Genomic DNA, 21,970 nt, shown 5'->3' with positions numbered 1-21,970 from the left:
GACTAATCCTTACCTTTGTTAACCTCAGAATATAAATAATCAAGCTTTGTAATTACATGGCACATTAAAGTTAGTTCAGTAAAAATAAAACAAATGGCACTTGTAACACAGTTTTCTGTGAGCCAATGGCATGCCTCCCTACTCATCACATTTCCTAAGCCAGGACTTGAGAAATCAGGTGACTTGGCAAAGAAAAAGAAATCACATACATATTCACAGAAAGTACATAAACCAGGATGAAGAGAAACTCGAAAACTCAAGCAAGAGTCTGCTTCCCTTTAATTGTTTTTGCCTCTGACTTGTATTGCCTTTTATTGCCTCTACTTATGGCAGTAGAAGCTGCGAGCATGGTAAGGAAAAAAGAGACAGCTAAAACTGACTTGGCACTGAATCCTGTCACACAGCATTGCAGGTCAGTGAGAACACAAGCAGAATTTGATTTGACCTTCTAAAAATCTTCACTGTAATCTTGGTCACTCTCTTAATTGAATTATGGAACTCAGGTTGGTTTTGTCTTTAGTATTCTTCATTAAATATTTATATTGAATCAGTATTTGTTGCTGTTACTGTTGTCGTTGCTATTATGCAATTAGTTCAATGACAATGGCCCTACCCAATGGTCAAGAACTAAGCAGAGATGTTTTCTTGTCATAAATGATATATCCTATGAATATATTAATTTGTGACTATAGAGAGCATGATGTAGTCCTTATAAATGAATTTATTTTCCTCTAAGTTGAAATGAATTTAAAAAGATTTATCAATCACAAAGTTATTTGAAGAATATAATAAGAACTATAAGGCTTGAAAAAATTATTTAATTGAGTGTCCTACTTTTATGCCAAAAAATCTTGTAATTTATTAAAGATAAAGTCTAGTTAATTATATGTATATAATGCATGCATTATATGTCTATAAATGCACATGCTTTTTTAGTGTAAATCTATATGTTATTTGAGAATAAGAATCTGGGTCAAGGATTCCATGACATCTGAATAACCAAGATTTTTCTTAAAACAAGTGGAATGGATTAGAGATAAGATTTTAAAAGATGTTGGAGGGACACCTGGATGGCTCAGCAGTTGAGCGTCTGCCTTTGGCTAGGGTCGTTATCCTGGGGTCCTGGAATCGAGTCCCACATCGGGCTCCCTGCAGGGAGCCTGCTTCTCCCTCTGCTTGTGTCTTTGCCTTTGTCTGTATGTCTCTCATGAATAAATAAATAAAATCTTTAAAAAAAATAAATAAAAGGTGTTGGAATATGCAGTGGTAACATACATAATGAATTCAGAAGAGTGAAGAACTGCCTCCTGTCATTCAGGAAGAATCAGTCATTTGACTCTAGTGAATACAATGAGCAAGGGGTATAATTACATCAAATGATCTGGTATAGTTCTTTTTTTAAAGATTATTTATTTATTTGTTCATGACAGAGAGAGAGGCAGAGAGAGACACAGACAAAAACCTTCATGTTCCCACTTTTTTGGCTTTTCTCACTGAAAGGGGGAAAATGGGATCAGATACCTAACAACAAAGAGTTCCAGGCAGCTCTAAATGTGCAAAATCTGACCAACTTCCTTCAGCCCAGAACTTAGCTTATCCTGAGTCCACCTGGCTGTTTAACTTTTCTTACCAGAAATACCACTCTGGAATTTTCAGGAAGCATAAATCATGACAGCCAAGACAGAAAGCCAGAAACTTGCACCTGGCACAACTCATCTACTATGCCCAGTGTAAATGAACATTAATTCCAGAAGGACTTAAGAACCCCAGAACAGAGGCATGATGGATATTGTAGTTTGGTGGAAACAGCATGGAAATGGGGGAAAGAGAATCCATTTGAATTCTGGTTCTGCCTCTTCATAGTTGTGTGTCAGGACCTTGTGGGAAGTTGCAAAAACCCAGCTAGAACTAGCTTAGTCAGAAGGAAGAGGAGGTATTTATTGGTTCAGGAAACCAGACAGGCAGCAGGTTAAAAACACTGTTGTCATGAAGGAAAACTGGATCAGGGAGATGAGTGCTGCCAGGTGCCTCTCTGTCTGTCAGCTTCTTTCTCCTGGACCAGCACTCGCGATGAGCCTACTGGGTCAACTTCCAGTGGCTTCTTCTGGCTCCCAGAGGACAGCATCCGAGACAGAGAAGAGAAACCTCTCTCCACATCACCTCCCTCACCTACCTCCATGTCTCTCTTTGTCCAGGTTGAAAAAAAAAAAAAAGTGAGGGAAGGTTCTAATTGTCTAGGCTCCCTTCATGTATTCATGAGCTGGCCAGCAGAGTTATTATTAGTCCAGTTTAGGTCAAGTGGCCACTCCAAGGTCAGTTAGTGTTGTCCAGGGAATTGAGGTCACAAGATGAGGCAGCTCCTAGTCAGAACATACATGGGAGGTGAAGGTAGAGAAGCAGTTTTCCACAAGAAGGAGGCTAGCTAGCACAGACTTGATCCTTGTGAGTGAGGCAACCCATGTAACTTGATTGTACCCCAGTAACTCCTGGGTCTTTGGCCAAGCTCTTTAACCCCCTTACTTTCTTAAAGTATAAAAATGGGTAAAATTATAATACTTAACTCAGAATGATTATGAGGAATGATTAAATTAATATATGATTAAAAAGTGTCTTGAAAAATATAAAATAACTTACAAAAAATACTTTTTTAGCTTTTTCCTCAGAACTAGTAGATTTCTGGAATCTGATACAAACAAAGGACTGTCTTTCCCTCAGCCTCATTTTATGAATCAGATTCCCTGGGAAATATTCTAATAACTATCAGGTTATTTATAGCATGTATACCACATCTAACATAAAAAAGACACATTAGCAAGAATTAAGTCCAACAATTTAAAACATAAGCCTGAAGGAGAAAAATTTTTTTATTTCATTAGAAAAATATTATAGAGCTATTTTTGCTCTATAATCTAATATCTAAATTATGGGTTAGTACAGAGAAATGTGTTTTCCAGTAAATGTACCTGAACATGTATCTTGAATAAGAAAATGAATTTTCTTAGTACTCCTTGCTCCAAGCATTCTGAGTCCTTTTTTTGGTACTGATTAATATCACATGAGAGACAATACAAATTTCATGCTGCCTAAAAGGGAACTGAAGTAGGAATATTCAACAGCTCCCCTGCTATGGTTAATAACATTACTCGTGATGATACTTAACATAAAATCCTTGTCTCCCACCCCAAATTCAGGACTTTCATCTCATCTTCAATCAACTGTCCTTAATTTAGTGCAATTTAACTTTGGAATTTCTACATATGGTACTTGCTAAAGTATTTAAGATAGGGAGGTGGCTCACAATTAATGTGTGTAAAGCTTACCCAGACTAGAAGCTTCTGTTGGATTTTCCAGACCTGAACAACTTTTCTCTGGTGAGGAAGGTAAAGGAATTCAGGGAAGGGGGTGAATTTCTGCCTACCTTAGCCCACATGGACCCATCCTTACAAGAATAAAGTGATACTGCCCCATCTTTGACATACTGTACAAATCTCACTTCCTCTGGGAATATGTCTCTGAACTCTTGAGATTGGATCAAATGGCCCTCCTTTGGTTAGAGAACACTGTGCTTCTTGCTTATATCATGTATTTCTCTTTCAGTCTCAAAAGGCCAAAAATATGAATCAAACCAGCTTATACAAGAAAAGACTGTTTTCTTTAGCAATGTATATATCTTCAGTGCCCAGTACAGTATGTGGCATTTATTCATTTCAACAAATATTTATTGAGCATCCACAACAACAACAACACGCTACACTTTATTCTAGTAAGTGTGGAGCTAATGCTTGAAACATGAGTAAGACCTCCCTTCCCATCTGCAGCTGGGACTAAGAATCAATCTTGCACCATAAACCTGGGACCTCCCGTGTCAATCAAGATACAATTGTTTCGGGATCCCTGGGTGGCGCAGCGGTTTGGCGCCTGCCTTTGGCCCAGGGCGCGATCCTGGAGACCCGGGATCGAATCCCACATCAGGCTCCCGGTGCATGGAGCCTGCTTCTCCCTCTGCCTGTGTCTCTGCCTCTCTCTCTCTCTGTGTGTGACTATCATAAATAAAAATTAAAAAAAAAAGATACAATTGTTTCCCTTAACTATCATTGTTTTTGTCCAGTTGTGCTTCTCCTTAGTTTTCTATTGGTTTCCCAAGTGCCTTGCTATAGCTAGAACACTGCCTTGCATTCTAGTCTACTCAGCAAGAAATGAGCCCTTGTTTATTTCCAGCACAAAGTTTATGAGCTCTCTGAATCAAGATGCACCTGTCCCTTTAGTTTCAAACCCAGCCACTGCCCATTCTCTACAGAAGCTATTTCAACTTCTATTCTTCTTCTTTTTTTTTTTTTTTTTTAATGATAGTCACACACACACACACAGAGAGGCAGAGACACAGGCAGAGGGAGAAGCAGGCTCCATGCACCGGGAGCCCGACGTGGGATTTGATCCCGGGTCTCCAGGATCGCGCCCTGGGCCAAAGGCAGGCGCTAAACCGCTGCGCCACCCAGGGATCCCCTCAACTTCTATTATTCTTTTTTTTTTTTAAATTTTTATTTATTTATGATAGTCACAGAGAGAGAGAGAGAGGCAGAGACACAGGCAGAGGGAGAAGCAGGCTCCATGCACCAGGAGCCCGATGTGGGATTCGATCCCGGGTCTCCAGGATCACGCCCTGAGCCAAAGGCAGGCGCCAAACCGCTGCGCCACCCAGGGATCCCCTCAACTTCTATTATTCTTAAACCTAGTTTACCACTGCTACCTTTCAGTCTCCCAACAGATAATCTAACCTCCTATCCCAAGAGTGAACAGAAGACATTTGATACAAATATCTGGAAATTTATATCTGCACATCTTCAACATTATCTGCACCTTCACCCATTGTTTCCTTCTTTCCTGCTTTCATTATGGAAAAACTTCCTTCTCCTGGGAAAAAACCAAGCTCCTCAAGCTAGGGTCTAGTTTTCATTCTGTCTTCTGTCTCTTTGACTTTTTTTTTTTTAAGATTTATTTATTTATTTATGATAGACATAGAGAGAGAGAGAGAGAGAGAGAGGCAGAGACACAGGAGGAGGGAGAAGCAGGCTCCATGCCAGGAGCCTGACATGGGACTCGATCCCGGGTCTCCAGGATCACACCCTGGGCCAAAGGCAGGTGCCAAACCGCTGAGCCACCCAGGGATCCCCTGTCTCTTTGACTTTGAAGCATGACTTTCGTTTGAATGTAAAAATTCCCTCACAAATCAGACCTATTAACTTTTCTGTACAATGTCTAAAAATCCTTCAGAGTAGCTGAAAAGGTAGCAAAGCAATGTTCTCAATAAGGGTGTGAATAAATCAAGATTTTTATCTTCAACACTCTTGATATTTTGGATGGGATAACTGGGGGAGTTGGGTGGGGGGGGTTCCTGTGGAGTAAAGGATGATTAGCTGCATCTCTGGCCTCTACTCACTAAATGCCAGTAATACCCCAAGTCCTGACAGCTAAATATCTGCAGACATTGTCAAATGACCGACCCCAGGGGGCAAAATTACCCATTTGAAAATTAGCATTATACACAATCAGAAAACAAAATGCAGGATTCGAAAGCAAGATTAAAAGTTTTATACTTCTGGATTCAGAATCAATCTGAGTCATGTTTCAGTTTGAACACCATTAATGCTTTCAGGGTTAAAATATATTGTACAGCTGACCCTTGAACAACAAAGGTTTGGACTGCATTGGTCTACTTATATGCAGATTTTTTTATAGTACAGTGGTATAAATGTATTTTCTTTTCCTTATAAGTTTCTTTTTAAAAAAAAAAAAAAGATTTTATTTATTTATACATGAGAGACACAGAGAGAGAGGGAGGCAGAGACACAGGCAGAGGGAGATGCAGGCTCCATGCAGGGAGCCCAATGTGAGACTCAATCCCGGGACTCCAGGACCATGCCCTGGGCCAAAGGCAGGCACTAAACCACTGAGCCACCCAGGGATCCCCTCCTTATGATTTTCTAATAACTCCTTTCTCTAGCTTACTTTAAGAATACAAGCATCTAATGCATGTAACATAAAAAATATGTATTGGCTATTTATGTTATTGGTAAGGCTTCTGGTCAACAATAGGCTATTAACGATTTAGTTCCAGGGGAGACAAAAATTATACAGAAATTTTCAACAGCCTGGGTATTGGTACCCCTAACTCCCATGTTATTCGAAGATCAACTGTATAGTGAAATTGTGGTAAAGAATTAAATAGTTAAAAATTCAGCTAAGATAAAGTTATGAATGACAATGAAATAAGTCAAGGATAGAAAGATCTAAAAAAGTAATAAAAGAAGAATAGATCTTCATTTTGAAACATGTATAAAATATAATAATTAAAAATTTGATCTTCTCTATTTGTTCTTTCTATGGGAAGCTTTGTTGAATGAAAAGAAAAACTGCAAAAATCTATGAAGTGGCCCAGTATTCACAATATCCTCCTTGAGAATGTCTATAAATATCCCACCAGAGAAGGCTTTCTGAATTACATAGTTATAGTAAAAACTATTACTTCCTCTTCTGCTTTGTAGAAAATAAGGCACAGATTAAGAAGAACCCTTCCAAACAGTATAATGAAATAGTGTACATTTATTATAATTTAAGATGTTTCATTACTTAGTTGCCCTAATTCACATACACATATTGGTACATGTCATGCACTCAATAGGTTAAATATGTTCAATAGGTTAAATATATTCATAGTCACTTTTATTAAAAATTAGGTAAAGGGGGACGCCTGAGTGGCTCAGCAGTTGTGCGTCTGCCTTTGGCCCAGGGCGTGATCTTGGAGTCTCAGGATGGAATCCCACATCGGGCTCCCTGCATGGAACCTGCTTCTCTCTCTGCCTGTCTCTGCCTGTCTCTCTGTGTCTCTCATGAATAAATCAATAAAATCTTTTAAAAAATATTAGGAAAAGGACCATTAAACATACCTAGCAAATAACGCTCCATACTAATTTTATTTCCATGAGAAAATTCAATTTGCCTTTTATCATTTCAATTCATTCTTTCTCCAGAAAGGGAAACTTGACAGGAACAGAATATGTTGTGGTTAAGTGTAAGGGCTAGAAGCAAACTATGTGGGTTTGGATGCCAGGCTCCTTCACGTGCTAATGTGTGATACTGGGATAATCACTTACATTCTTTGTGCCTACCACATAGGATTAAATGAAATAATGCATGTGGAAAGTACAGTGCCTAGTATGTCCATTGCTACCACTAACCATCCCTTTTCTCTAGCCACAGCATTAAGGCTAATCAACATGCCAGTCAAGAACAGGGCTTGCAGGACCTTACAAGAACAGGACTAGGACAAATTTTGCACAGAAAGTGATAATCAACTAATGATGACTTTTCTTTCTGACATATATCTAGACTCATTGATATCTGCTTCTGGTATCTGTTTCAGGTATGGTTCTAAAAATCTCTTGGGGGCTTCCTGTTGGTGGACTGTTATACTAATCATCAAGAAAGGAATGATCTAGGATTTAGCACATTCTTCATATAACAAAATCTAATTTTGTTTCTTAAAAAGGAAAATAGAAGAAAATATGCTTCACAAAAAAATAGAGGTAAAGAAAATATAGGGAAGTAGTGTTCTCATGGATTAATCTCACAATTATTAAATGTCTACTATGCACAAGGAGTAATTTTGCTGGGTGTAAGAGAACAATATGAAGATGAATATAATATGATGGCTATTATCAAGCAGTAGAGACAAATATAAAGCATATATATTAGGTAACAGATTCCATAGCAGAAGCATGAGTTAAATGCTGTAAGAACATAGAGGAGAAAGAGAAAATTAAATAAAATATAGGCAAACAGAGAATTTATTTGATTTTTAGGAAGACACATATAAGACTGTCTATAGGAGGACATGGACAAGGAAGGGTGGATACTCCATTACCCTCAGCTACACTACTTCACCTTCACCACAATTTTGGTATGGGAGATATGGTAAATTTAAAAAATATCCGTCAGAATAAGAAAGATTGTATGCTGAGAAGTATATGTAAAAAAGAGGATTGTCTCATGCATAATACAGAGTGAGGGAATTTACGGAGTGATTATATACATGGACACTACACACCAACTTAAAAATCAACTGTCACAGGGCACCTGGGTGGCTCAGTTGGTTAAACGTCCGACTCTTAATTTAGGTTCAGGTCCTGATCTCAGGGTCTTGAGATGGGGCCCTCATAGGATTCAGCTTAAGTCTGCTTGTCCCTTTCCCTCCCTCCCCCTCTGTCCTCCACTCCCTCAAAAACTAGGCTAGTGTGTGTGCACATGTACATTCTTTCTCAAATAAATAAATAAAATCTTAAAAAAAAAAGCCACTGTCACCTTTTATTTCTATGTGGTGCAATGCTTATCATTGCATCAGTCTACTTGATCAGGGCCTAAGGCTTTATTTTCTGTAAGACCATTCGGATTCTCCATAAACTTGGAATAACTTTGACATTCTTAAAATAAAAAATAAAAATTAAAAAAAACACAACCAAATAAAGAAAAAAACAAACAAAAAATAAATAGATCAACTTTATGTGACTTCATTAGCTAGCCTTTCCTTCATTATCTGGTCTGCTTCACTGTAGACAAAATTTAACTCAAGGATGAAGCTGCTAGCCAGAAGGCATGTTCTTAAGTCCTTTGAGAGCATAGACTGATTAGACTTTTGATTAGACTTTTTCTTCAGGAAGAGTAAACTAGCAAGAAAAAAGTTGTCCTAATTTTTTAGCTACTGCTACCACTTCCCTCTCCACCCTCATCCATTTCCTTAATTTATTTGCCTTTCTATATCTCATTTATCAATTTTCTCCAATAGTTATGTCTCAGATTTGTAACAAACTCAGGGCATATCTATTGTTCTTGCTTTCAGAGTAGGTTCCAGAAAATCACTATGACTGGAAGGAAACCTGGTTTACTGAATTGAAGTAGCAACTTGGAAAAGATAGCTCTAGAATGTTCTAAACACTATTATTTTATTAATGCACAATGTGTAGCAGAGCAACATGATTAACCTCCCAAGAGTATCGTGAATTTTAAAAACAAACGAACAAAAAGGGATAAATTGTACTAATCTATGATACAATCATAAGTAATTATTTCAAAACTACTCTCAGTGAATAATAACATGGAGAGATTGGTTTTTAGAATGGCTTTAAATGAGATCAAATATAATTTTTGATTCTTCTTAGAAACACTTTAAATTTATTTAAGAAAAAATATTTAAAAGAGCAACAGGCAATGAAGATAGTCTAATTTCCAAAATGTTCCTTTTGAAAAACTGTCATTTCTAAAACTGAATTGATAAGATTGGATCTTATAGTTCCAATAGATAGATAGATGATAGATATATACGTAAATGAATAAAATGATTTAGCTACTCTTCACTTGAAATTTAGATTTGGCATTAAATTCAGTACCAATAGTAAATGTTTACCTTACTTTGTACTTACCTGTGGTTCAGCAAAACATCTATTTCAAAAAATGTCACATTTTGCCCTATGATTTCTCTACTCTGCAAAGGTGCCATGGGATTACTGTTTATGAAAGTAGGAAGATGGCCTGATGGGTAAGACACCGGACAAATCTATATTCTTGTCCCAACTCTACCATATGCCATGCAAGCTTGTTGAATCTCATTTTCTTATTTGAAAATGGGGACAAAAGTATTGTTTTCTGCTTTACCCATAGAGTTGTTGTGAATACCAAAAGACATGTAAAATACTTTTAAAAATTGTAATGATTTTGTACAACCTTTACTAAAGATATGTAATGAGGCTCCTAATATATTTATATATTTTTTTCAAACTCTTTAAAAATACATCTATAACTCAAAACACATATCTATAACCCTCATCATGATTTTTCATCAATTCTTTTAAAATAATATACATTAGAGTATGAGGATTAAGCTCATAAACTTTTGAGTCAAACTGCCGCTTACTAGGGCAAATTAATTTCTTGATCTCTAAAATTGTATGTAACAATAGCTCCTACCTCACCCTCAGAGCTGTTGTGCACATTAAATTCATTAAAATATGCAGAGTACCTAGAACAATGATGCAATAGACACAAGTATTAGTTCTTCTAAGAATAAAGATCTGAAGAGATATGTGAATCGGCTGGTAATTTTATTATCACCAGAGGTAGATATTTAAATAATCAGACCATATGATTCATTTATTCTTTCAGAAAAAAAAAAAACTTCAAAATTTATCCACCTCTCTTAAAATCCACTTATTTTTTGCATTTAAGAAGATAAGATCAAGAAAACCTTGAAAGCCTAAATACTCATTTCTTTGCAGTTTCTTCTTTTTTTTTATTTTTTTAATTTTTTTAATTTATTTGTGATAGTCACAGAGAGAGAGAGAGAGAGAGAGAGAGAGAGAGAGGCAGAGACACAGGCAGAGGGAGAAGCAGGCTCCATGCACCGGGAGCCCGACGTGGGATTCGATGCCGGGTCTCCAGGATCGCGCCCTGGGCCAAAGGCAGGCGCCAAACTGCTGCACCACCCAGGGATCCCTTTGCAGTTTCTTCTAAGAAACAAAAAGATATAACAACATGACTCAGTAATTCAGAGGATATGACTAAACAACATCATATTCCAGGCTTTCTCTTCCCTTTGGTGGCTCACTTCTGGATCTGCAATACTTACTCGTAAGAAAAAGGAAATGATGATTAAGGACATTAAATGAAAAAGGTGTCTTCCAACTACCCTACCTGGAGATCAAAATAATCTACCATGCCTGGAAAACAGCAAGAGAGCCTCATGGTCATGATGGATACAACAAAGTCCTGTCTTGAGAAACAATCACAAATTTGTTTTCTTATCATCTATTTCTGAACAACTGCAAACTGAATTTCAAAAACTTGACTGCATGTCAGTTATTCTTTCTATTGAAAACTACTTGTTTTGCACCATTTTGATACATGGACCAAAATAAAGATAGAGAGGTTATCTTCTCTATGGTAACTACACAACAAAGAACGTTTTCTTCGTACAAGAAGAGTTTCACATAGCTACATTTTTCACCATTTAAGACCCAAGTTCTTTCATTTTTCCAAGTAATCCAAATAATAACTAACGCTTATTATGCTCCAGATATTACTTCTCGTGCCTTCCACAAGCTATCTCATTTAATTCTTGCAATTATTCTATGGGTTAAGACTAATATTAATTCTATTATATAGATGAGGAAACTGAGCCTCATGGAAGTTATATAATTTGCTCATGGGGAGATGCTCAACATGTGCTAGAGCTGGGATTTGAACCCAGACAGTCTGGAGCATCATGAGAGTTTACATTTTAATAATCACAATAATTTATAACATGTCCAAGGTCAAACTCAGTATTTCACTCCTCTTTTAAACTTTTCCTCATTCTTGGGGGTGGGGGGTAGAAAGAAACTTTTCCTCATTCTTTATCTTGTATTTGAGTATCTCACAACCATCCCCTCCAATTGCATATAAGCAATCATCGAATCTTACAGACTTTTTAACTCTTTATCTCTTTCATGAGGTCTATATTCATATACACATCTGCCTACTAAAATTTTCCATTTGGAGATCCCACATGTACCTTAAATTCACCATAATTTCTCATCAGTCTCTTAATCATGTATTTCCTATTATGGTGAATAACACCATTATCCTCTCATTTAAGGGAAAAAAAAGTAATTTCTGCTCCTTTGGCCATCTACCCATCAAACACATGTGTCATATGTGCACATGTGTGCAGACACATACTACCCAACCAATCAAATCACTGTTACCTGTTAATTATCACCTAAACTATCACAAGTGTCTCTTTACTGATTTTCCTGTCTGCCTCTAATTTCATCCCATGGTCCACATCACTTCAACCTAACATCTGTACTGCTAATGTGTAACTTCATTTATGGCATGAACATCTGCTTATCTTTCTCCTGCTTGCATTTTCAAAATGGAGTATATAAAATAAATTCTGAACACTTCTGCAAAAAATACAAGACTCTTCAGAATCTGATGTCTGCTTATTTACTTATATTAATCTTCCAATGCTATTGCCCTTTTCTGGAGTATTTATTTTCTGGGACTCCAACAAATCTTACAAGCTTCACTTGAAATGCTGCCTCCTTCATGAAGATTCCCTGTCTCTTGATGGCACACTTCGATGCTAGGGCTCTCATACTTTCAGCAATTTGTCAATATTTCTCTATTATAACAATTGCCTTATAACTATATAGCTGTTTGTTCATACATCTATCTTCTCACTACTGTTCTGAGAGGCAAACCAATATATACATTTTAAAATTATAACATTTTAAAAATGTGACACATTCTTATTGTAGACACCTTAGAAAATTCAATAATGGGGGGGGAGGAGCAAGATGGCGGAAGAGTAGGGTCCCCAAATCACCTGTCTCCACCAAATTACCTAGAAAACCTTCAAATCATCCTGAAAATCTATGAATTCGGCCTGAGAATTAAAGAGAGAACACCTGGAACGCTACAGTGAGGAGAGTTCGCGCTTCTATCAAGGTAGGAAGACGGGGAAAAAGAAATAAAGAAACAAAGGCCTCCAAGGGGGAGGGGCCCGCGAGGAGCCGGGCTGAGGCCGGGGCGAGTGTCCCCAGGACAGGAGAGCCCCGTCCCGGAGGAGCAGGAGCTGCACCGACCTTCCCGGGGGAAAGGGGCTCGCGGGGAGGTGGAGCAGGACCCAGGAGGGCGGGGATGCCCTCGGGCTCCCGGGGACACTGACGGACACCTGCGCCCCGGGAGATGCGCCGGGCTCCCTAAGGGCTGCAGCGCGCACGGGGGACCCGGTGGGACCCGGAGCAACTCGGAGGGGCTCGGGCGGCGGCTCCGCGGAGGGGGCTGCGCGGCCCCGGGAGCAGCTCGGAGGGGCTCGGGCGGAGGAAGAGGCTCCGTGCGGAGGGGGCTGCGCGGTTCCAGGAGCAGCTCGGAGGGGCGCGGGCGGCGGCTCCGCGGAGGGGGCTGCGCGGCCCGGGAGCGCGAATCCACCAGCGCAGGCTCCGGAGCACAGGGCGCCGGGACACAGCCCAGGATCCGGCCTCCCCCGGGACAGGCAGAGGCCGGGAGGGCCCAGGACAGCGAGGACGCTCCTGCCCCAGCTGAGCAGATCAGCGGCCCCGCCCCGGAGCCTCCAGGCCCTGCAGACCGAGAGCTCGGGAGTTACTGCGGGGGCTGAATCCAGGTTTCCAGAGCTGCCCCGCCACTGGGGCTGTTCCTCCTGCGGCCTCACGGGGTAAACAACCCCCACTGAGCCCTGCACCAGGCAGGGGCACAGCAGCTCCCCCAACTGCTAACACCTGAAAATCAGCACAACAGGCCCCTCCCCCAGAACACCAGCTAGACGGACAACTTCCAGGAGAAGCCAAGGCACTTAAAGTACACAGAATCAGAAGATACTCCCCGGTGGTTCTTTTTTTTTTTGTTTTGTTTTGTTTTGTTTTGTTTTGCTTTTTGATTTGTTTCCTTCCCCCACCCCCTTTTTTTTCTCCTTTCTTTTTCTTTCTTTTTCTTCTTTTTTTTTCCGTTTTTTTTTCTTCCCTTTCTTTTCTCTTTCTCTTTTCTTTCCTTCTTTCTCTCCTCTCTTTTTCTCTTTTTCCCAATACAACTTGCTTTTGGCCACTCTGCACTGAGCAAAATGACTAGAAGGAAAACCTCACCTCAAAAGAAAGAATCAGAAACAGTCCTCTCTCCCACAGAGTTACAAAATCTGGATTACAATTCAATGTCAGAAAGCCAATTCAGAAGCACTATTATACAGCTACTGGTGGCTCTAGAAAAAAGCATAAAGGACTCAAGAGACTTCATGACTGCAGAATTTAGAGCTAATCAGGCAGAAATTAAAAATCAATTGAATGAGATTCAATCCAAACTAGAAGTCCTAACGACGAGGGTTAACGAGGTGGAAGAACGAGTGAGTGACATAGAAGACAAGTTGATAGCAAAGAGGGAAACTGAGGAAAAAAGAGACAAACAATTAAAAGACCATGAAGATAGATTAAGGGAAATAAACGACAGCCTGAGAAAGAAAAACCTACGTTTAATTGGGGTTCCCGAGGGCGCCGAAAGGGACAGAGGGCCAGAATATGTATTTGAACAAATTCTAGCTGAAAACTTTCCGAATCTGGGAAGGGAAACAGGCATTCAGATCCAGGAAATAGAGAGATCCCCCCCTAAAATCAATAAAAACCGTTCAACACCTCGACATTTAATAGTGAAGCTTGCAAATTCCAAAGATAAAGAGAAGATCCTTAAAACAGCAAGAGACAAGAAATCCCTGACTCTTATGGGGAGGAGTATTAGGGTAACAGCAGACCTCTCCACAGAGACCTGGCAGGCCAGAAAGGGCTGGCAGGATATATTCAGGGTCCTAAAGGAGAAGAACATGCAACCAAGAATACTATATCCAGCAAGGCTCTCATTCAAAATGGAAGGAGAGATAAAGAGCTTCCAAGAAAGGCAGCAACTAAAAGAATATGTGACCTCCAAACCAGCTCTGCAAGAAATTTTAAGGGGGACTCTTAAAATTCCCCTTTAAGAAGAAGTTCAGTGGAACAGTCCACAAAAACAAGGACTGAATAGATATCATGATGACACTAAACTCATATCTCTCAATAGTAACTCTGAATGTGAACGGGCTTAATGACCCCATCAAAAGGCGCAGGGTTTCAGACTGGATAAAAAAGCAGGACCCATCTATTTGCTGTCTACAAGAGACTCATTTTAGACAGAAGGACACCTACAGCCTGAAAATAAAAGGTTGGAGAACCATTTACCATTCAAATGGTCCTCAAAAGAAAGCAGGGGTAGCCATTCTTATACCAGATAAACTAAAATTTACCCCAAAGACTGTAGTGAGAGATGAAGAGGGACACTATATCATACTTAAAGGATCTATTCAACAAGAGGACTTAACAATCCTCAATATATATGCCCCGAATGTGGGAGCTGCCAAATATATCAATCAATTATTAACCAAAGTGAAGAAATACTTAGATAATAATACACTTATACTTGGTGACTTCAATCTAGCTTTTTCTATACTCGATAGGTCTTCTAAGCACAACATCTCCAAAGAAACGAGAGCTTTAAATGATACACTGGACCAGATGGATTTCACAGATATCTACAGAACTTTACATCCAAACTCAACTGAATACACATTCTTCTCAAGCGCACATGGAACTTTCTCCAGAATAGACCACATATTGGGTCACAAATCGGGTCTGAACCGATACCAAAAGATTGGGATCGTCCCCTGCATATTCTCAGACCATAATGCCTTGAAATTAGAACTAAATCACAACAAGAAGTTTGGAAGGACCTCAAACACGTGGAGGTTAAGGACCATCCTGCCAAAAGATAAAAGGGTCAACCAGGAAATTAAGGAAGAATTAAAAAGATTCATGGAAACTAATGAGAATGAAGATACAACCGTTCAAAATCTTTGGGATGCTGCAAAAGCAGTCCTAAGGGGGAAATACATCGCAATACAAGCATCCATTCAAAAACTGGAAAGAACTCAAATACAGAAGCTAACCTTACACATAAAGGAGCTAGAGAAAAAACAGCAAATAGATCCTACACCCAAGAGAAGAAGGGAGTTAATAAAGATTCGAGCAGAACTCAACGAAATCGAGACCAGAAGAACTGTGGAACAGATCAACAAAACCAGGAGTTGGTTCTTTGAAAGAATTAATAAGATAGATAAACCATTAGCCAACCTAATTAAAAAGAAGAGAGAGAAGACTCAAATTAATAAAATCATGAATGAGAAAGGAGAGATCACTACCAACACCAAGGAAATACAAACGATTTTAAAAACATATTATGAACAGCTATACGCCAATAAATTAGGCAATCTAGAAGAAATGGACGCATTCCTGGAAAGCCACAAACTACCAAAACTGGAACAGGAAGAAATAGAAAAACTGAACAGGCCAATAACCAGGGAGGAAATTGAAGCAGTCATCAAAAACCTCCCAAGACACAAGAGTCCAGGGCCAGATGGCTTCCCAGGGGAATTTTATCAAACGTTTAAAGAAGAAACCATACCTATTCTCCTAAAGCTGTTTGGAAAGATAGAAAGAGATGGAGTACTTCCAAATTCGTTCTATGAGGCCAGCATCACCTTAATTCCAAAAACAGACAAAGACCCCACCAAAAAGGAGAATTACAGACCAATATCCCTGATGAACATGGATGCAAAAATTCTCAACAAGATACTGGCCAATAGGATCCAACAGTACATTAAAAAAATTATTCACCATGACCAAGTAGGATTTATCCCTGGGACACAAGGCTGGTTCAACACCCGTAAAACAATCAATGTGATTCATCATATTAGCAAGAGAAAAACCAAGAACCATATGATCCTCTCATTGGATGCAGAGAAAGCATTTGACAAAATACAGCATCCATTCCTGATCAAAACTCTTCAGAGTGTAGGGATAGAGGGAACATTCCTCGACATCTTAAAAGCCATCTATGAAAAGCCCACAGCAAATATCATTCTCAATGGGGAAGCACTGGGAGCCTTTCCCCTAAGATCAGGAACAAGACAGGGATGTCCACTCTCACCACTGCTGTTCAACATAGTAGTGGAAGTCCTAGCCTCAGCAATCAGACAACAAAAAGACATTAAAGGCATTCAAATTGGCAAAGAAGAAGTCAAACTCTCCCTCTTCGCCGATGACATGATACTCTACATAGAAAACCCAAAAGTCTCCACCCCAAGATTGCTAGAACTCATACAGCAATTCGGTAGCGTGGCAGGATACAAAATCAATGCCCAGAAGTCAGTGGCATTTCTATACACTAACAATGAGACTGAAGAAAGAGAAATTAAGGAGTCAATCCCATTTACAATTGCACCCAAAAGCATAAGATACCTAGGAATAAACCTAACCAAAGATGTAAAGGATCTATACCCTCAAAACTATAGAACACTTCTGAAAGAAATTGAGGAAGACACAAAGAGATGGAAAAATATTCCATGCTCATGGATTGGCAGAATTAATATTGTGAAAATGTCAATGTTACCCAGGGCAATATACACGTTTAATGCAATCCCTATCAAAATACCATGGACTTTCTTCAGAGAGTTAGAACAAATTATTTTAAGATTTGTGTGAAATCAAAAAAGACCCCGAATAGCCAGGGGAATTTTAAAAAAGAAAACCATATCTGGGGGCATGACAATGCCAGATTTCAGGTTGTACTACAAAGCTGTGGTAATCAAGACAGTGTGGTACTGGCACAAAAACAGACATATAGATCAGTGGAACAGAATAGAGAATCCAGAAGTGGACCCTGAACTTTATGGGCAACTAATATTCGATAAAGGAGGAAAGACTATCCATTGGAAGAAAGACAGTCTTTTCAATAAATGGTGCTGGGAAAATTGGACATCCACATGCAGAAGAATGAAACTAGACCACTCTCTTGCACCATACACAAAGATAAACTCAAAATGGATGAAAGATCTAAATGTGAGACAAGATTCCATCAAAATCCTAGAGAAGAACACAGGCAACACCCTTTTTGAACTCGGCCATAGTAACTTCTTGCAAGATACATCCACGAAGGCAAAAGAAACAAAAGCAAAAATGAACTATTGGGACTTCATCAAGATAAGAAGCTTTTGCACAGCAAAGGATACAGTCAACAAAACTCAAAGACAACCTACAGAATGGGAGAAGATATTTGCAAATGACATATCAGATAAAGGGCTAGTTTCCAAGATCTATAAAGAACTTCTCAAACTCAACACCAAAGAAACAAACAATCCAATCATGAAATGGGCAAAAGACATGAACAGAAATCTCACAGAGGAAGACATAGACATGGCCAACATGCACATGAGAAAATGCTCTGCATCACTTGCCATCAGGGAAATACAAATCAAAACCACAATGAGATACCACCTCACACCAGTGAGAATGGGGAACATTAACAAGGCAGGAAACAACAAATGTTGGAGAGGATGCGGAGAAAAGGGAACCCTCATACACTGTTGGTGGGAATGTGAACTGGTGCAGCCACTCTGGAAAACTGTGTGGAGGTTCCTCAAACAGTTAAAAATAGACCTGCCCTACGACCCAGCAATTGCACTGTTGGGGATTTACCCCAAAGATACAAATGCAATGAAACGCCGGGACACCTGCACCCCGATGTTTATAGCAGCAATGGCCACGATAGCCAAACTGTGGAAGGAGCCTCGGTGTCCAACGAAAGATGAATGGATAAAGAAGATGTGGTTTATGTATACAATGGAATATTACTCAGCTATTAGAAATGACAAATACCCCACCATTTGCTTCAACATGGATGGAACTGGAGGGTATTATGCTGAGTGAAGTAAGCCAGTCGGAGAAGGACAAACATTATATGTTCTCATTCAGTTGGGGAATATAAATAATAGTGAAAGGGAATATAAGGGAAGGGGGAAGAAATGTGTGGGAAATATCAGAAAGGGAGACAGAACGTAAAGACTGCTAACTCTGGGAAACGAACTAGGGGTGGTGGAAGGGGAGGAGGGCAGGGGGTGGGAGTGAATGGGTGACGGGCACTGGGGGTTATTCTGTATGTTAGTAAATTGAACACCAATAAAAAATAAAAAAAAAAAAAGAAAAGCAGAAGGAAGGCCCCAGTAAAAAATAAAAAAAAATTAAAAAAAAATAAAGAAAATTCAATAATGGGATGCCTGGTGGTTCAGTGGTTGAGCATCTGCCTTCGGCTCAGAGCATGATCCTGGGGTCTGGGGTTCGAGTCTTGCATTGGGCTCCCTGAGAGGAGCCTGCTTCTCCCTTTGCGAATGTCTCTGCCTCTCTCTGTGTGTCTCTCATGAATAAATTTTTAAAAAAAGAAAACTCAATAATGTCCAATAAAAATGTGAATTTATTTATATTTCTTCCACAAAGAAAACACCATTATTTAAAAAATAGCTCTTCTATTCATATACATACACTTGCACATTCACATGCACACCACATGCTACATATTAATTTGTCTTAGAACATTCATAGATTGTTTTGGTTTTTTTTCTAGCAGCTAGCACAGGGCCTACCGCATAGTGAACAAATATTTACTGAGTAAATGAATAATTTCAAATCTATGCCCCGTTTCTCCGTGTCCCTGGCTTCTGCCTTATAATCATTCTTTTGAGCTACTCTAATAATCTGTAATTGGTTTCATTGCTTTCCCTTGGATTTACCCTCCATGTTGCTGTCATGATTATATTATGAAATAAAAACCTTGCTACATTATTGTCATGTTTTTTTTATTGTCATGTTTATAAATCTTTTGGTAACTTTTATTGGCTATGAAATAAAAATGCAATTCCTTATCACTCAAGTCTTTTCACAGTTTAGTCCTAATATACTCTCCTGACCCATCTTCTGTCATTTCTACCTCTTGTATCTGGCATCAGCCTAGTCACACTAGACAATTCATGGTTCTCAAAGATATACCATCGACTCTCACTCTGCACTCATGCCACTTGTTCTGACCAAAATATCCTACTACAGTCTTCCTTATCAGGCAAATATTTGCTATATCCTTCAAGGACAAATGTATATTTATTTTATACAGTTAAAAACTACAGATATTATATATATTATATATAAAGTATATATAATGTATATATATTCAATATTTCCTCCATTTTCCAGCCAAGTGATTCATTCTTTCAGCTGTTTCCATAGAAGTCATCCCAAAAGCTAACTAAAGTTTTGTAAAACTGCATTCTCTGACCCCTACTAATGGAGGTTCAGATTTTGCAGAAGTGGAGTGGAGACAGGAATCTGTTGTTTTAAAAACTCACTACATCCCAAAATAAACAATGCCAGACTGAATGCGGTTCAGTTCTGGGCCAGACTGAACTCTGCATTGCTGAGTGCTAAACATTGTTCTTAAAGCATGACTCAGGATCATGCTAGAAACAGCCAGAAGTGGAGCATCTTGGGACCCATACTTTCAGGTATTAATAAAACCAATCATTGTTTTTCATAGGTTTTATGCAAATGAGTCTTTGGGAAGTGAAATCAGCTTCTGTTATTTCAAGCTGTTCAAAAATACCAGGGAAATGGAGGGATTGAAAAAAGTAAAACAAAGGAATAAATTATTAAATATAGACAAAAAAAAAGAAAGAAAAGGATATAAAGTCATGTAAGCTGTGTCTATAACACTGTACTCATGGGGGAAAAAAGTGAGGAGGTGAAGAAGCACAATGAAACTAGTTATTAGAAAAAAAAATGATTTGTGTCAAGGAGCCACCAAGGGCCTTGGCTTATTCAAATCAGCAAAACTATTATCCTAGAATGCCATTACTAGCTCTAAACAAGTCACTTAGTGCAAAATTCTTGGGATTTTCCTCATTCAAAAAGATATGCAACTCCTTTTGAAGATTTTAGTTCAAAGTAACTCTGTGCAAAACCCACCCTCCTTTCTCTTGGGTACAATATGCTCATTCATTGAACAAGTGCCCAGAGAAGAAAAGTGCATTAATAGTTGATCCCTTCTAAAGTTAACTTTAGAATCAAGAGTTTTAGTGACAGAAAGACTGTTAGAAGGTTTTCTAGACCATACTTCTTAACCTTTTCCATGACAGAGTGCACACAGAAAATGGTATTTGTGTGGCACATTGGGATAAAGAGACTATAGGTGACTGGCTAAGGGGCTCCTGCTGCCAGTGGGTAGGTGTCAAAGAGCTCAGTATCTCCCAGAATCTCTGTAACCCATAATACTCGAGAAGATATACTAGATAAATCAATGCATCTTAGGAGAAAGCTTAAGCCCCAAAAGGTGGCTTCACACCAGAAAGTTTAACAAAGTCACTTAGTAGGAGAGCAAGCACTGGATTTTCACATGCCTCATATGAACAGTAGTCCCAATCTATATGCCATTCAGAATTCACTAATTCTGATCATTGGTAGAGTCATTTGAAGGGACCCACCAATTCACTGAGGCACCAAGCTTTAGCAGTAGATTACAAAAACGATGATTTCTCCCACAAATAGCTGTACTGTTTTCAACAGTATTTAAATGCCACTTAAAAAAATAACAAAGACATTCTTTCAGAATTCTCTTAACTCATTGAAAAATGCCAGATAAAATCCTAAAAGCACTTTATTAATAAATGGAAGAAGCTGCCAGGAATTAAGCAGGCGTATGAGTCCAGGGAAGTAAGTAAGAAGCAACTGGGTGCCCTAGGAGAACGTATATATCCAGGATGCCTTGAACTTTGCATCTTCCCAGAGCAGAAATCTCCATTAGTGACCCTCCAGCATGAAAGCCACGCTCAGGAAAAGCTAGGTGCTCAGGAAAAGCCAGGTACACAGGAAAAGTATTCACTATAAATAATTGAATAAACAACCCTTCCTCACAGAGGCAAGCAGCAAAGAAAACTATCTAAAAGAGATTTAAATACGGGCCAAAAACTCTCCTGGGAATTTGTAGCCACTGGAAGATTCAACCATGGATTTAGAATCAAAATTTTCACTGTCTATATGATATGGAAAATCACAAGCTAAAAGTTTTCATTTCTGGACCCATTTAAACCAGACTCAGGTCTGTAATGGCCTCATATATGTGCCAGAAAGAAACACAGGAATAAGTTAGGAAAGTCCAAAGGATTGTGTTGTATTGTGAAGAAAAGTTTACAATAAAAGAAAAATCACAAAAACACATGAGAAACTAAGCCACCACAAACAGTGTCATAGAAATTATAAACAATTGGAACTTGGGTCCTGGAAATGTACAAATACAGAGAATATACTAGAAAATAAATTTATATGTTGAAAGAATTCTTAAAAGGTGAAAAGAGGAGGTAAAAACCTCACAAATAAGCAACAGATTAGGTAGATTTGGGAAAAGAGATCCAGAAATAAAAGTATAGCAATTAAAAGTAAATATTCAATGTAACAAACAGCAGATAAAT

General features: G+C 38.9%; 1 long non-coding RNA gene across 1 annotated transcript; it reads left to right on the top strand.

Annotated features, from left to right (window-relative positions):
• The first annotated feature begins 203 nt into the window (after positions 1-203).
• LOC111093665 lies at positions 204-12,010 on the top strand. Its single transcript, XR_005382510.1, has 2 exons — positions 204-412; positions 10,375-12,010. It is a non-coding gene; the product is annotated as an uncharacterized LOC111093665 (long non-coding RNA).
• Positions 12,011-21,970: the final 9,960 nt, after the last annotated feature.

This window comes from Canis lupus, chromosome 32, assembly GCF_011100685.1.
Source record: "Canis lupus familiaris isolate Mischka breed German Shepherd chromosome 32, alternate assembly UU_Cfam_GSD_1.0, whole genome shotgun sequence".
NCBI lineage: Eukaryota > Metazoa > Chordata > Mammalia > Carnivora > Canidae > Canis > Canis lupus.
The sequence above is the reverse complement of the archived record's forward strand: the minus strand, read 5'-3'. Positions and strand labels throughout refer to the sequence as shown.